Raw genomic sequence first — 12,635 nt, 5'->3', positions numbered from 1 at the left:
CACTACATAAGCGAGGCATGATGATACACAACTGCAATTTCAGCACTCGGGTGTGGAAAGAGGATTATGAGGAGTTCAAAGTCACTGTCAGCTACATACGGCTGTGGAGGCCAGCCTGGGCTTCATGAGACATAGTGAGAGAGAGAGGGAGAGGTTGGGGAAGAGGCTTGTATTGTTACAGAACATCTTACTAAGGGAATATATTAGTTACATTTTCATTATTGTGACAAAATACCTGAGAAGAGCAACTTGAGGAAGGAAGAGTTCATCTGGGGCCATGGCTTGAGAGGACACAGCCCATCATGGTAGGGACCGCACAGCAGCAGTGATGTGAGGCACATGGTCACATCGCATCCACAGACAGGAAGCAAAGGAAGCAAAGCTGTAGCTCAATTCACTTTCTCTCCACCCGCCCCCACTACTTTTTGTTTTATTTTTAGTCAGTTCAGAGGCCCAGCTCATGGGATGGTGTCACTCACAATGATCGTATGTTTTCCCCATTAGTTAAACTTCTCTATAAATACCCTCAAAGATACATCCAGAAATATTTCTCTGAGACAATTGTACATCCAGTCATGTTGACAATGGAGTTTAACCATTATAGAGGGCAAGAAACTAATACTGCTTTATTTATGATAAACATGTCATTCAAGATGGTGAAGCACAGAATCCAAACAATAACGGTAACCAACAACAACATGCAATGTGAAAGGATGGCCTTGAGAGTTCTAGGAAATAAGGCACTATAAAGAGAACTTCAAATACTCACTGTGAGTGATGTCCTGGGGGAAGGCACCTAACCAGAGCTAGAAAGGTGACTTCCAGGGATAGTGTTAGGCGAACCAGCTATATATCAGCAAAAGAAACTTTTCAGCTAAGAGTTAATTTCCTGATACATAAATCTACAAATAACTTAAATAAAATTATTTTATCCCAGTGAACAGAATTTAAGGATTCACAGTTGAACCTGGGGGAACCTATTAATAAGCTACACAAAAAGCACATTTTCTGTGGGTAATATTTAGTAGCCATATAGTATTTACAAAGCAGCTCATTGTTGGCTATATAACAGGTAAAATCAAATGGCCAAACTAGAGGATAGTTTTCATGCATTAAATCAGAAATTTCCTGACACTGGATCAGATTCAATGAAATATTCTGAAATTTTACACTGCACATGGTGAGCCTGTGAGATATGACATGCAACCAACCTGCAATGGGGCATTATGGAAATAGTGCAAAGCTCTTAGGATATGTTAGTGACTGGATGTTGAATTTTTAAAAATATATGGCTTTTATGTATTTGGAAAGCAAGAGAAAAATGGAAACCAAATTGGCACTCCAGAACCTCTAGACACATGTGCTACTTTGTGCATCTGGCTTTGCTTGGGTACTGAAAAATTGAACCCAGACCATCAGGCTTTTCAAGAAAGCACCTTTAACCACTGAGAAATCTCTATAGCCCTTGGTCTTGAATTGTAAGACAGAGAACCTCTATGATTCTCAAAGCATTTTTTAACTCTCCGTTCCACTGGACATATTATCTTACATGGTGAGAACACAATTATTATGAAGTTGTAGTGCTTTTGAGTATCCCCCAATAGATTCAGGAGTTTTATAAAAAGCTTCTTGGATTTCTAGCTACCTGACTGGAGGAAGTGTCACGGTGGGTGGATCCTAGGTCCAGCCCTAACATGTTTGGAGGTGGATACTAGGGTCTTAGGGTATGGGGGGTGGATTTGGAATCTAAATATATATGAAATGCTGGAGCTCTGCTGGGGTTCTACCTGGAGTTCCTGGAGTATGATTGCTTATGCTATAGGTGGTGGCTTTTCTCTCTCAGCATGGACCTATGAAAGTGGACCAGTGTCTTCTGCTGTTAAGGAATGTCTCCTGGATCTTTAATTTTCAAATAAATCCCTTCTTCCATTCCTGTGTGTGGCTTGGAAGTTCATCCCAGTGACATGAAACTGTCTGCTATAGAATGGGTATTAAGGAGTGGGATGGAGTTGTTGTGCAATGAATCTGACATATGAATATTGGTCTTTTGTTACTTCTCTGCTAAAGGAATGAGAAATTTGGTGCTTGCAACTAAACTTGCCTTCCCGAGTGGTAAGCAAAGTTTTATGGACGATTCTGATGAGAGTTTTAAAGTGCTAAGCTCAGAAAGAATTACATCTGGAGGCTTGTCTTATGAAGTGTTTAAGAGGAATGAAAAAACTACAAAATATCTTGTTGGAACTGGGCTACTGGCATAATGGCAGCCTGTGTTCTTCTGACCATGCCCAGACAGTTTGATCAAGGTTAAATTTGTAATGGACTAATATGCTGTGCTAAAGATATGGAGATGGAGCTGGGTGTGGTGGTGCATACCTTCAATCCCAGCACATGTGAGGCAGAGATAGGGAGATCTCAGAGATTTTGAGGCCACCCTGAGACTACATAGTGAATTCCAGGACTGTCAGAGCTAGAATGAGACCCTACCTCAAAATCCAGAAAATAAAAAATAAAATAAATAATGATAATAGAGAGAGTAAAAAGATATGGGACTGAGGAATACAATATTTACTGACATAGGGACTATTGTTAAACACATTAGCAAATTTAAGGAAGATGGCTCAACTGCTTTTCGTTAAAAGAATGGAGAGAATGCCTGAGGTGACTCCACCCCAGATAGACTGGATAGTAGGAATGTAAACTCTTCTGAGAGATCTGAAAAGAAGGAACATGATCTTCAAGGTCATGATTTATTTTGTCCCTGAATTAGGAATGTGGCTGTGTCCTGCACATCTGGTATTGGTTTTGGAAACAGGAAAAAATGCGTGGAGTGGGTAAGGTGCATATGATTGCAGGAGCTGCTGCTGAGGCAAGGCATGAGGAAGGTCAAGATGACCCTGATAGGCTGGCAAAGCCTTCAAAAGCTGGAAAATCAAAGATGTTTTGGATATATCAGGACTGTACAGGAGCTTTCATGGAGCACTGTTGGCCTGCCATGGAAATTTTCCTTGGCTGTTCAGCTACGCTAGAGGGGCAAAATTGAAAAAATCTAGAGACTGTCAGTCACTGGCTACAATATTAGACTTGAATTGCAGATGCTTGATGTTTGCCTGATGACTATTGAGTTCATATTGTTCCAGTCTCTCCTTGCTATGCCCTATAACAGTTGAAAATATTTGCTCTGTGTCTTTATATGTTGAAATATAACATATTTTGATTTTATAGAACTCACAGTTAAAGAGAGACTATATTAAGTTTCAGATAAGACTTGGTACTTTAGAACTATCTTAAGTTTATAAAGACAGTGGAGATCTTTAAATCTGGACTGAACACAATATATAATGTAAGATGTTTATGAGTCTATTGGGGGTCAGGGGTAGAATGTGGTGGTTTTGAATGACCTGCAATATAATCAGGGGTTTTATTAAAGCTTCTTAGATTTCTAGATACCTGGCAGGAGGAGGTGTCACTGTGGGTATATTATAGGTACAGGCCTAAGGTGTTTACAGTGAATCATAAGATGTATGTGGGTTAGATTTAGAATTTATATACCAGATGCTGGAACTCTGCCTCAAGTGCCTGGAATATATTTGCTTATGATGTCATTGTTGATTTTTCTCTCTCAAGATGGACCTGTGAAAGCATACAGCTTCTGCCTTTATGGAACTTCCTTTGATTCTATAATTTTCAAATAAATCCCTTCCTCCATAACTGTGCCTCATTTGGAAGTTCATCCCAGTAACATGAAACTATAGTATAGAAGTGAAACAAATGCCTTGTGAGTGGTGGCAGAGCATAATTCATGGAATACTAGAATGGAAAAACAGCTTTTATACCATATGGGCAGCTCATTCACAGCCACTTGTATTTCTGTTCACCAACATCACTTGATCTGACTGACTGTGACTTTGCTTTGCTTTGCTTGCTGTGTTGATATCTTTCAGTAAAAGATGGGGATGTGTGTATGTCACCCCCAGAGCAACACACCCACTAGGAAGCATGGAAATTGCAAGCTAGGAAAGAAACAGATGGAAAAGTTCAAATAAAACCTCAAAGAGTACTACACTAGAATTCTTTAATGTAGGAGTAAAATTTCCTATGTATGTCAGTAGATTTTTGTAGAATGTAACTACAGTAGAGTCTTCAAATTGCCAGAAAGATTTTAACAATTTTCCTTTCTTTAAATCTTAGGGTATTGTTATTGTTTCTTCTTGTTGTAAATGTAAGAGTACTATCTGTTCTGAACATTTGAATGAATATATATATATTATACACATATGTATATATTTAATTTCTCCAATTATGATTGTCTTCTTCATGGTTAATTTAAAATATATAATGTGATTCCAAAGGTGGTATAGAAATTTTCTATGTTGCTTAAGAAGAAAGATAAGTGTTTTTAGAAGGCCGAATCAAATATGCTGATTTTTTTTACATATTAGTATTTACTACTTAAGGACCAAGTTGACTTCCAAAATTTTGAGCTCATTGTTTGAAAAGTTGCTTTAAAAAGATTTAGAACCTATCAAATATGTTACAATAATTAATTATGCATTGAATTAGAATTTAAAACAGCAAAATAGCAACAGGTATAGTGATCAAAGTTGATTCAAAATGAAACAAGACAATTTACAAACCAAGTTCTTATAAGCTCCATGCTTGCTGCTTGTACCCACATATACTTCATAGGATGTGATTCCCGTGTGCTGAGGAGGGAGATGGGGGAATAGGAATGGTTTTGAAGGTCATCAGGAGTTATCCATTTGATATTGAATAATTCAATGGCAGAGAAAGTTATATTCATTTAACTCCCAGAAAATCTATTCCTTCCTGTGGACAAAGATGTGATGGAATATATCATTGCTCTGCCCAGAATCTCATAGTATTGATGGGAATTAGAGGTAAAATAGGCCCCATTTTGTAGGCAGATAGCCAGAGTTACAGACCAAAAAGAACAAACAGTTATCTGTATGGCCTGACAGTCAATGAACATGGAGATTTTACAGTAAGTTCAGAAAGCAGATCCTGGGAACTAAAATTCAAGAAGCTCTTACCTGCAAAAGGACAAAACGCTTGACTCATGCTGAGTCACCAGGAAGCCAGCTGATCCCCACAAATTAACCAATCCTTTGTCTACCTCATCTGCCTATCAGAAGACCCCCCCCCAAACATATGTTCAGATAATCCAGAAGATACTTAAGTTACATCTCCAAGGATATGAAAAAACAGATTTCTTCAGAGTCACTAGGTGGCTACCATCTCCAGACCCCTCCGTTTAGGAGCAACTCTGTTTTACTTTCACTGTCTGCCTTATTTTCACTTTCTTTTCCAAGAAATCTTAGTTTAACTTACCCTTATACCAAACACGCACTTGTCAGTTCTTGATTCCAACTAGCCACTGACATGAGAGTTTCCATCACTCTCAAAAACTAGTAACAATCAAGTTAGTTAATTAATATTTCAGAATCCAACTGATAATTAAAAAAAATATATATTTGAAAAGAAACTTACCTATGGTTAGGATTTACAAGGAGCTCATGAAGGAAAATACTTTCACTAAAGTTAGAATGGGAAATCAGTGCTTAGGAAAATTGGAGCCAACCAGCCTGGTATGAATCTTCCTCTTCAAGCTTCAGACTTGATGACATGAGTCCACTGAGAAAGGTGGACCTTACATGAAGCATAAAGAAGTTCTCAACTCTGCAGAAGGAGGTCCAACAACTTTTCCATAAAGTGTACCTGTCCTAGCACATGCAAGTGACTCATACAAAATCTCTTTTCCAGTCTTTGTGTTGGAAGACTTATTCCCTTCTCCAAAGGTTTACCTACTAGGGCATAATACATGTGATTCTTGGAATAGACAACAACAACAACACACACACACACACACACACACACACACACACACAAAGGGATTTCACACATCCTCTGTCTACTTCACTGCTGTGTCTACAGGTAAAATTGTCATCTGAATTGTGCATTTCCACACTCTGCTTTCTTTCTTATTCAGCAATGTAATTATAAATTAATCTCTGCTCATACTGGTTTCCTGGAAGCTTCAATGTAACAGAGTCCATCACTGGAATCACAGTGCCTGGAATCTCATGCCAACCATACAGTCATTTCCATGTAAATGATGTTAACCAAACAGACCGAGCAGAGAATGAACCTTCTTTCTGGATAGGCTGTTTTGGCTTTCTTTATTCTTCACTTTCAGTCCTACTTCCCTGTGTGTTCCAACTTCATTGCTGCCATAGAGAAACTATATTCCTCTGGATATAGTCTGCTAAGCTCTGCCTTAAACTCAGCACTAGTAATGTGAACTTCCACATTTTCTACAAGGGAATGATATCAATTGATTGGGGGGAGATAAGAAACACTAACATATTCTAGTATAGGATTAATTAGCTATGCTAATCTTTTAAATTTTTCAGTGGCAACCTCCATAAATATAGACAATACACCATAATAAGAATCCCCTCCCACCATCCTTTCCCCCCCACTCCTAAATCAACCCCATCCACTGAATCCTTTTTGCTTTCAAACTAGAATACATGCTAATCTTTTTTACTTTGAGTTTTCGTTAAGAGCATACTTTGTATGAGTACATCATGTGTTAATACCATCTTTTCACTTCTCCCTTCCCCCATTCCACAGGCCCCTTCCTCAGTGGGGTTGCTAGTATCTCCCATGAGGCTGTGGGTTATGCATTGTGGGAGCAGCAGTCAGTTATTGGAGTGGGGAGGGAATGCCTCTGATTTCCAACCTGTGGCTGTTACGGTGTTTTTGACCACTCTTCCACAAAATTCCCTGAACCCTAGTGGGTATGTTTTAAATCTACTTCAGTGATGAGTTCTGAGGACCTGGGCCTTGGTTGAGATGCAAGGGGCTGGGGTGGTTTATTTTCTTGGGTATTGTTGCCTTCTGAGAAAGAAAAACAGATTCTCCAATGGAGAGTGAACTCAGCATAGGTTTGATTGGATAACCATTATTAACTTAGAGAGATTTTATGAATGTAGCCTGTCTTTTAGCCAAAGATTAGTGGGAGCTTGACATTGGAGAGCATAATCTTTTTCTCCATAGGATTCAGACCTGGTTCCCAGTAACAGCTATGGGTTCCTTTCCACTGAGTGGATCTCTTCACCAGTCAGAAAGCCACTGGTTACTCACCGAGGCTGCGCGCCACCACTGCACTGCACTGGTGTGAACTTCTTTTTTTTTTTTTTTTTAAATTTAATTTATTAGTTTTCTTTTCAGTAAATACAGACAGTTTGGTACCATTATTTAGGCTCATCTGTGATCTACCCCCTCCCATTAGACCCTCCTTGTTAATGAAAATGGGTCATGCATTGTGGAGTTAGCCCCCAGTTATTGGTATGATAAATGTCTCTGCAAATCATGACCCAACATGTGACTCTGACATTCTTTCTTCCCCCTCTTCTGCAAGATTTCCCTGAGCCATGTTGGGTTCATTTTTGGTCTGCTTCAGTGCTAAGGCGTTGGTGTGAACTTCTTGTCAGGCTGGTTGCTTATGAGTAGTTTAGGCCCCTGCTTGCTCACACCATTGTTGGCCACTTGCCCCCAGTAGTTCATGCAGCGCTTTCCAGCACTAGATAGGCTATCTAGGAAATGGCTGTCTTCCAAATTCTAGCCATGTCTTTCCATGTTCTATGTCAGCAGCAGATGGTGTCTTCAGCAATAGGGTCTTACCTTTACCTCAGGTCAGGAATCGAGTGCTTTGACAGACAGACATCATTGGTCTCTCCAATCAACAGCTCAATGTAGGTAGCATCGATTTCTGGTACTGGGAGTTATAGGTCAGAGCCAAAATTTCTTAAGGTTAGGCTTCATCCTACCCTCTCCAGGGCCTTTCTTTTGAGGCACTTCCCTTCTGTACCTGATGAGGGCTTTATCTTTTGGTGTGCTTTCAAAGAGAAAGGTTCTTATTAATGATTGAATACAAGGAGCCAAAGATCAGAATGTCTGCAGAAGTTTTCAAAACACTTGCATCATTAATATGCTTTTTTGTTTTTGTTTTTGTTTTCTTGAGGTAGGGTCTCACTCTAGTCCAGGCTGACCTGGAATTAACTATGTAGTCTCAGAGTGGCCTCGAATTCCCGGCAATCCTCCTACCTCTGCATCCTGAGTGCTGGGATTAAAGGAGTGCACCACCATGCCCAGCAACATTAATGTGCTTTTAATAAATAAACAGCTTGTCCCTTCCATTGTTTTATGTTTTCATTATATATAGGCTTTTGCTACAAGCAGATATAGGCAGGTACCTTGTTATATTACCAGATCATTCTCTAATTCTCCAGAGAAACAGGTGGATGAGATATAGGAGAATGTATAAAGGCACTTCTTTATTAAAAATATGTTATTATAATTATTTTATCTTAGAGAGAGAAAGGGAGGGAGAGGATTAGGTGCCAAGGCCTCAGCCACTGCAGTTGAACTCCCGATGTTTGCACCACCAGTACTTTTGTACATCTGGCTTCCATGGGATATGGAGAGTTGAACATGGGTCCTTAGGCTTTGCAAACAAGCACCTTAATGGCTAAGCCATCTCTCCAACCCTAGAGACATTTCTTACGAGGGACGGAATAATGTGATTATGGAAGCTGAGAATTCTTACAATGTATATTGTCTGCTAGCTGTAGACACCCCACCCCTGAAAAAGACAATGGAACAATTTCATTTAAGACCAAAGACCTTGGAACTGAAAAATCTGCAAATCTATATCAAAATTTAAGTTCAAAACCTGATAATGAAATGAAACAATGTCAAAGGTCAGGAAAACACAGCTAACCAGTTTAAGTGCAGGGAGAACAAGTTTTCCCTTTCTCTGTCTCTGATCTAATTTGAGCCTCACCTGAATGAACAAAACCGTTCCATATTAGTGAAGGCAATTATATATTTTTTCAGGCTACAGATTCAAATGTTAATCTTTTGTAGAAAGAAGCTCTCAGAATTAATGAGTAATAATGCTTTACTAGCTATCTGTGCAAGACTTAATTCAGTTAAGTTGGCATGCAGAAGTTATAGGAGGATCGGTTCTAAGAATCATCCTCAGAGCGCTTGATTGTGATCAGTTATTAGAGCGATGACACTTCTAAATGAGATAATAGGATAGTTATTTTATTTGCATCTGAAAAACTTTTACCTTCCTACTTGTCATCCTGTCAAATTGTCCCAAGCTGTAATTTTCCTCAAGCTTCTACATGTCTCATTCATGTTCTACCTTGTAGACAGTATTGGTGTCATGTTGGTTCATCACCTTTCTTCTCCCCACACACGGTAGCTATTTTTTGTCTTGTCCATGTAAGAAAACATTCTTTTCTGGAATATTATTTTAATTTACTCATTGGAATGAATTTTAAAATTTTGCTTCTACTCACTTTACTTTCTAAAACATTACAAGTGTTACCATGTGATAAAATTTTCATTATCATATGCAGAACATGCAGAATGAGGAAAATACAAGCATGCATATACAGATATGCATGTGTATGTATGTTTATATGTGAATACATTATCTATATGTATCACAAATTTATCAATGATCTTTCATTCATTAGAAATTATCTTTCTTTCTTCTTTAAATCTTTTTCCTAGACTGACCCTTTAATACTACAATTATGCTTCATTGTAGATGTTACGAGTCTAAACTTTCCTGAAAATCATTGTGTGTGTGTGTGTGTGTGTGTGTGTGTGTGTGTGTGTGTGTGTAACTTTATTGAGAAAAATCCAAAGCTGGCAGGGGGATGGCTCAGTGGGTGACGGCACCTGCTCTGCACATGTGAGAACCTTGGTATGGATCTCCACAGCTGAGGGAAAGCGGTTGTGGTAGTGCCCGTCTGGCTTTGCAGTGTTCATCATACAGCAGCATTGACAATGAAGACAGGAGAATCCCTAGAAGCTCATGGGCCAGGTATTCTGGCATACACAGGAGCAAATGACAACCCCCCACCCCACAGCCTTAAACAAGAAAGAAAGCAAAGGCCAACATCTGAGGTTGTCTTCTGATCTCTGAGTGCATGCTGTAGCACATAGACACACACACACACACACACACACAGAGAGAGAGAGAGAGAGAGAGAGAGAGAAAGAGAGAGAGAGAGAGAGAGAGAGAGAGGGGCTTTTTTTAAAAAAAGCTGGTAGTTGTATGTTAAAATTTTTCTTTGTTTGGATAGTTTTTGTTGACATAGAAATCCCAAAGAGGAAGACCCTAACTCATTATAGCTATTTCTTTCCAAGAACTTAATCCACATGAAATTCTCATGCTTGTGCTTGCTCTGTTGATGATGTCATGGTGTTATCATGCCATCAACAGAGGAGGAAGTCAAAACCCACAGAGTTTAGCTTCTGCGCTCAAAGTTAGATGGTAAAATGAGAAACAGAAGAAAGACCCAAAGCCAGATGTCCTGGGTCACTCCCTGTCCCCAGCGCCCCATGCCCCTTGTACTTTTCAATAAAAACACATCTACCTTGGCAGAGACTCAGTCACCCATGGTGAAGTTATTCTCCTTTATTTATTCATGGTTAGAAGCATTTTTCAGGCACTTCAGAGGGTCATATATAATATTTTAACATAAGAAACAAATCACAAGTGTCTGGCCAAAAAAGCACTTCTTTCCTTGGAATTAAATGTATAATTGAGATTTCACACTTCAGCATTATTCAATATTAGTCTTCAGTGAACTTAGTAAAATATCATTTGGATCAGAATAAGTTTCTACATTATTATGTGATTTCCCATCCATTATTTGATTCCACAGTCACTGTGGGAGGCCTAATTGCTAATACAGAGTAATTTTACAATCACCGGCTTGTGTTGTCCAGGCTAAAAGCCTTAAAGAGAGCCTTTACAGAAAGGAGTTATTTTATTTCTGGATGAATTTCAAAAGCTAGCATAATGGCATTATATTTCTTTCCATAATTTCCAGTGGGCCTGTGTGACCCATGCAAATTCAGATCATTCCCTTTCTAAAGGTAGTGGGGATATCATATGTTAGAGACAAATTTAATGAAACTGCCACCAAATCTTACAAAAAAGTGAATTGGATTTGGGAGAAACGAATGAGGTAGCCCACTTCCACTCTTATATAAGCTGTGACTCCACTGTTGTGTATTTGGTCTTCTCAGGGTTTGACTGGACTTAAATGCTTACTTCATGGCATGGACAATTGAATGGTTTTATTTTGTAATCTTAATATTTAAATTTAATATGTTCTAAACTCATCCTGATACAGATTAAAAACAATAGGTCTAGCTGTCATATTTCCTGGGTTCTAGTACTATTTTGTCCCTGCATTCATTTTTTTTTCCACATAAACCTTTTGTTTGAATAAATAAAGAATATTCAAGGCTTAGACTTGAAATCACATTTGCAGAAAAGGAAAACTTCTAGGCCTAAATAGCAACAGTAAAGCTAGTGATACTAGCAGGAAGCCAGACTCACATGCATTTGATACCCAGAGAGCGGGGGACAGCATGCATCTTATCCCTAGATAGCTGGGGCAGGGAAAGAAAAGGTTCTTGAAGACTGTGCAGCAATCCCACCTGACCCCTCACCTTCCTGCGCCAGAACCAACCCAGGGTGGTCCTTCTCCCACCTAACACTAGCCAAGGGCATTAGCTACAGAGCGCATCACTGATTACTACAAACTAGTAGTAGAGCAGAAAGAATAAGCTACAAAGACAGTCTCAACTACATCGGAGAATGGCACCTCCCAAAGGCTTAGTCCAAAATCTTCCTATTGGCATTTGCACCAAACAAGGCTCCCCATACCTCTGGCATCATCTGTTGGGCTATGAGGTCCAGCCGGCTCTCCAGGGTGTTAGAAACCTTTATCTTGAGATCCCCATTTTAGACCTCAACTCCACTGGATATTTCCTCAGGCAGATAGGCCTCTTGGTCAATTTGGACATCAACATATTTTTTGATGGCCATTTTGCACATAGGAATTGCTTTTTGCACTGCAACCTTCACCAAAGGAAAATCTTGGTTTTTTTGCAACACACAATCATTCAGGGCTCCAACAACTGGTACAAGCCATGCAGGACCAGCCCATCAAGCAGCACTTGGTACCTGGCTGTATCTTTAATTACCTTACTGAGCCTCTGTTTTGCTTCATTTAGTAGATCAGTGATATTATGGTCATCTCTTGCTCTGAGGACTTTGAGTCTTGCTTGAATCTTCATATTAGACATTTGGATTTTCTTCTGCTGCTCAATCTGCTTTTCTTTCTTCTCATAATATTCCATAACCTTCAGTCTTTGAGTTTGCACAAGATGACCTTTCTCAATGTTAAACTCTTCTTCCGCCTTTGCATCTATTTCTTTTGCTTTCTCGTTGGCTTCTTGTTCTATGAAAGCCATCATGTGCTTAATCTGCTTCTGCACATCAGCGTCACTGAGTGCCATGGTGATGGACCAGGCTGAGGGATGAGCTCGACCTCGAGGCTGGCAGGAATCCTGCCTGTCCCTGCATTCATGAACAAATTACTTTGTTTCTTTTTGCTTATGCATGTTAAATGTGAGGTGTGACATGTGATGTGTGTATGTTGCAGTGTAGTGTGTATGGTGTATGCATGGCTATGTGCCCTTGCTATGCGCCATGTATTTGCCTACAGTAG

The 12,635-nt window shown here is 39.4% G+C and overlaps 1 pseudogene; it reads right to left on the bottom strand.

Moving 5' to 3' along the window:
* Nucleotides 1-11,726: 11,726 nt before the first annotated feature.
* Nucleotides 11,727-12,423, bottom strand: LOC101617408 (annotated as a pseudogene).
* Between the last annotated feature and the right edge of the window lie 212 nt (nt 12,424-12,635).

Source organism: Jaculus jaculus, chromosome 2 (assembly GCF_020740685.1).
Source record: "Jaculus jaculus isolate mJacJac1 chromosome 2, mJacJac1.mat.Y.cur, whole genome shotgun sequence".
Classification (NCBI taxonomy): domain Eukaryota; kingdom Metazoa; phylum Chordata; class Mammalia; order Rodentia; family Dipodidae; genus Jaculus; species Jaculus jaculus.
This window is presented reverse-complemented; position numbering and strand designations above follow the sequence as displayed.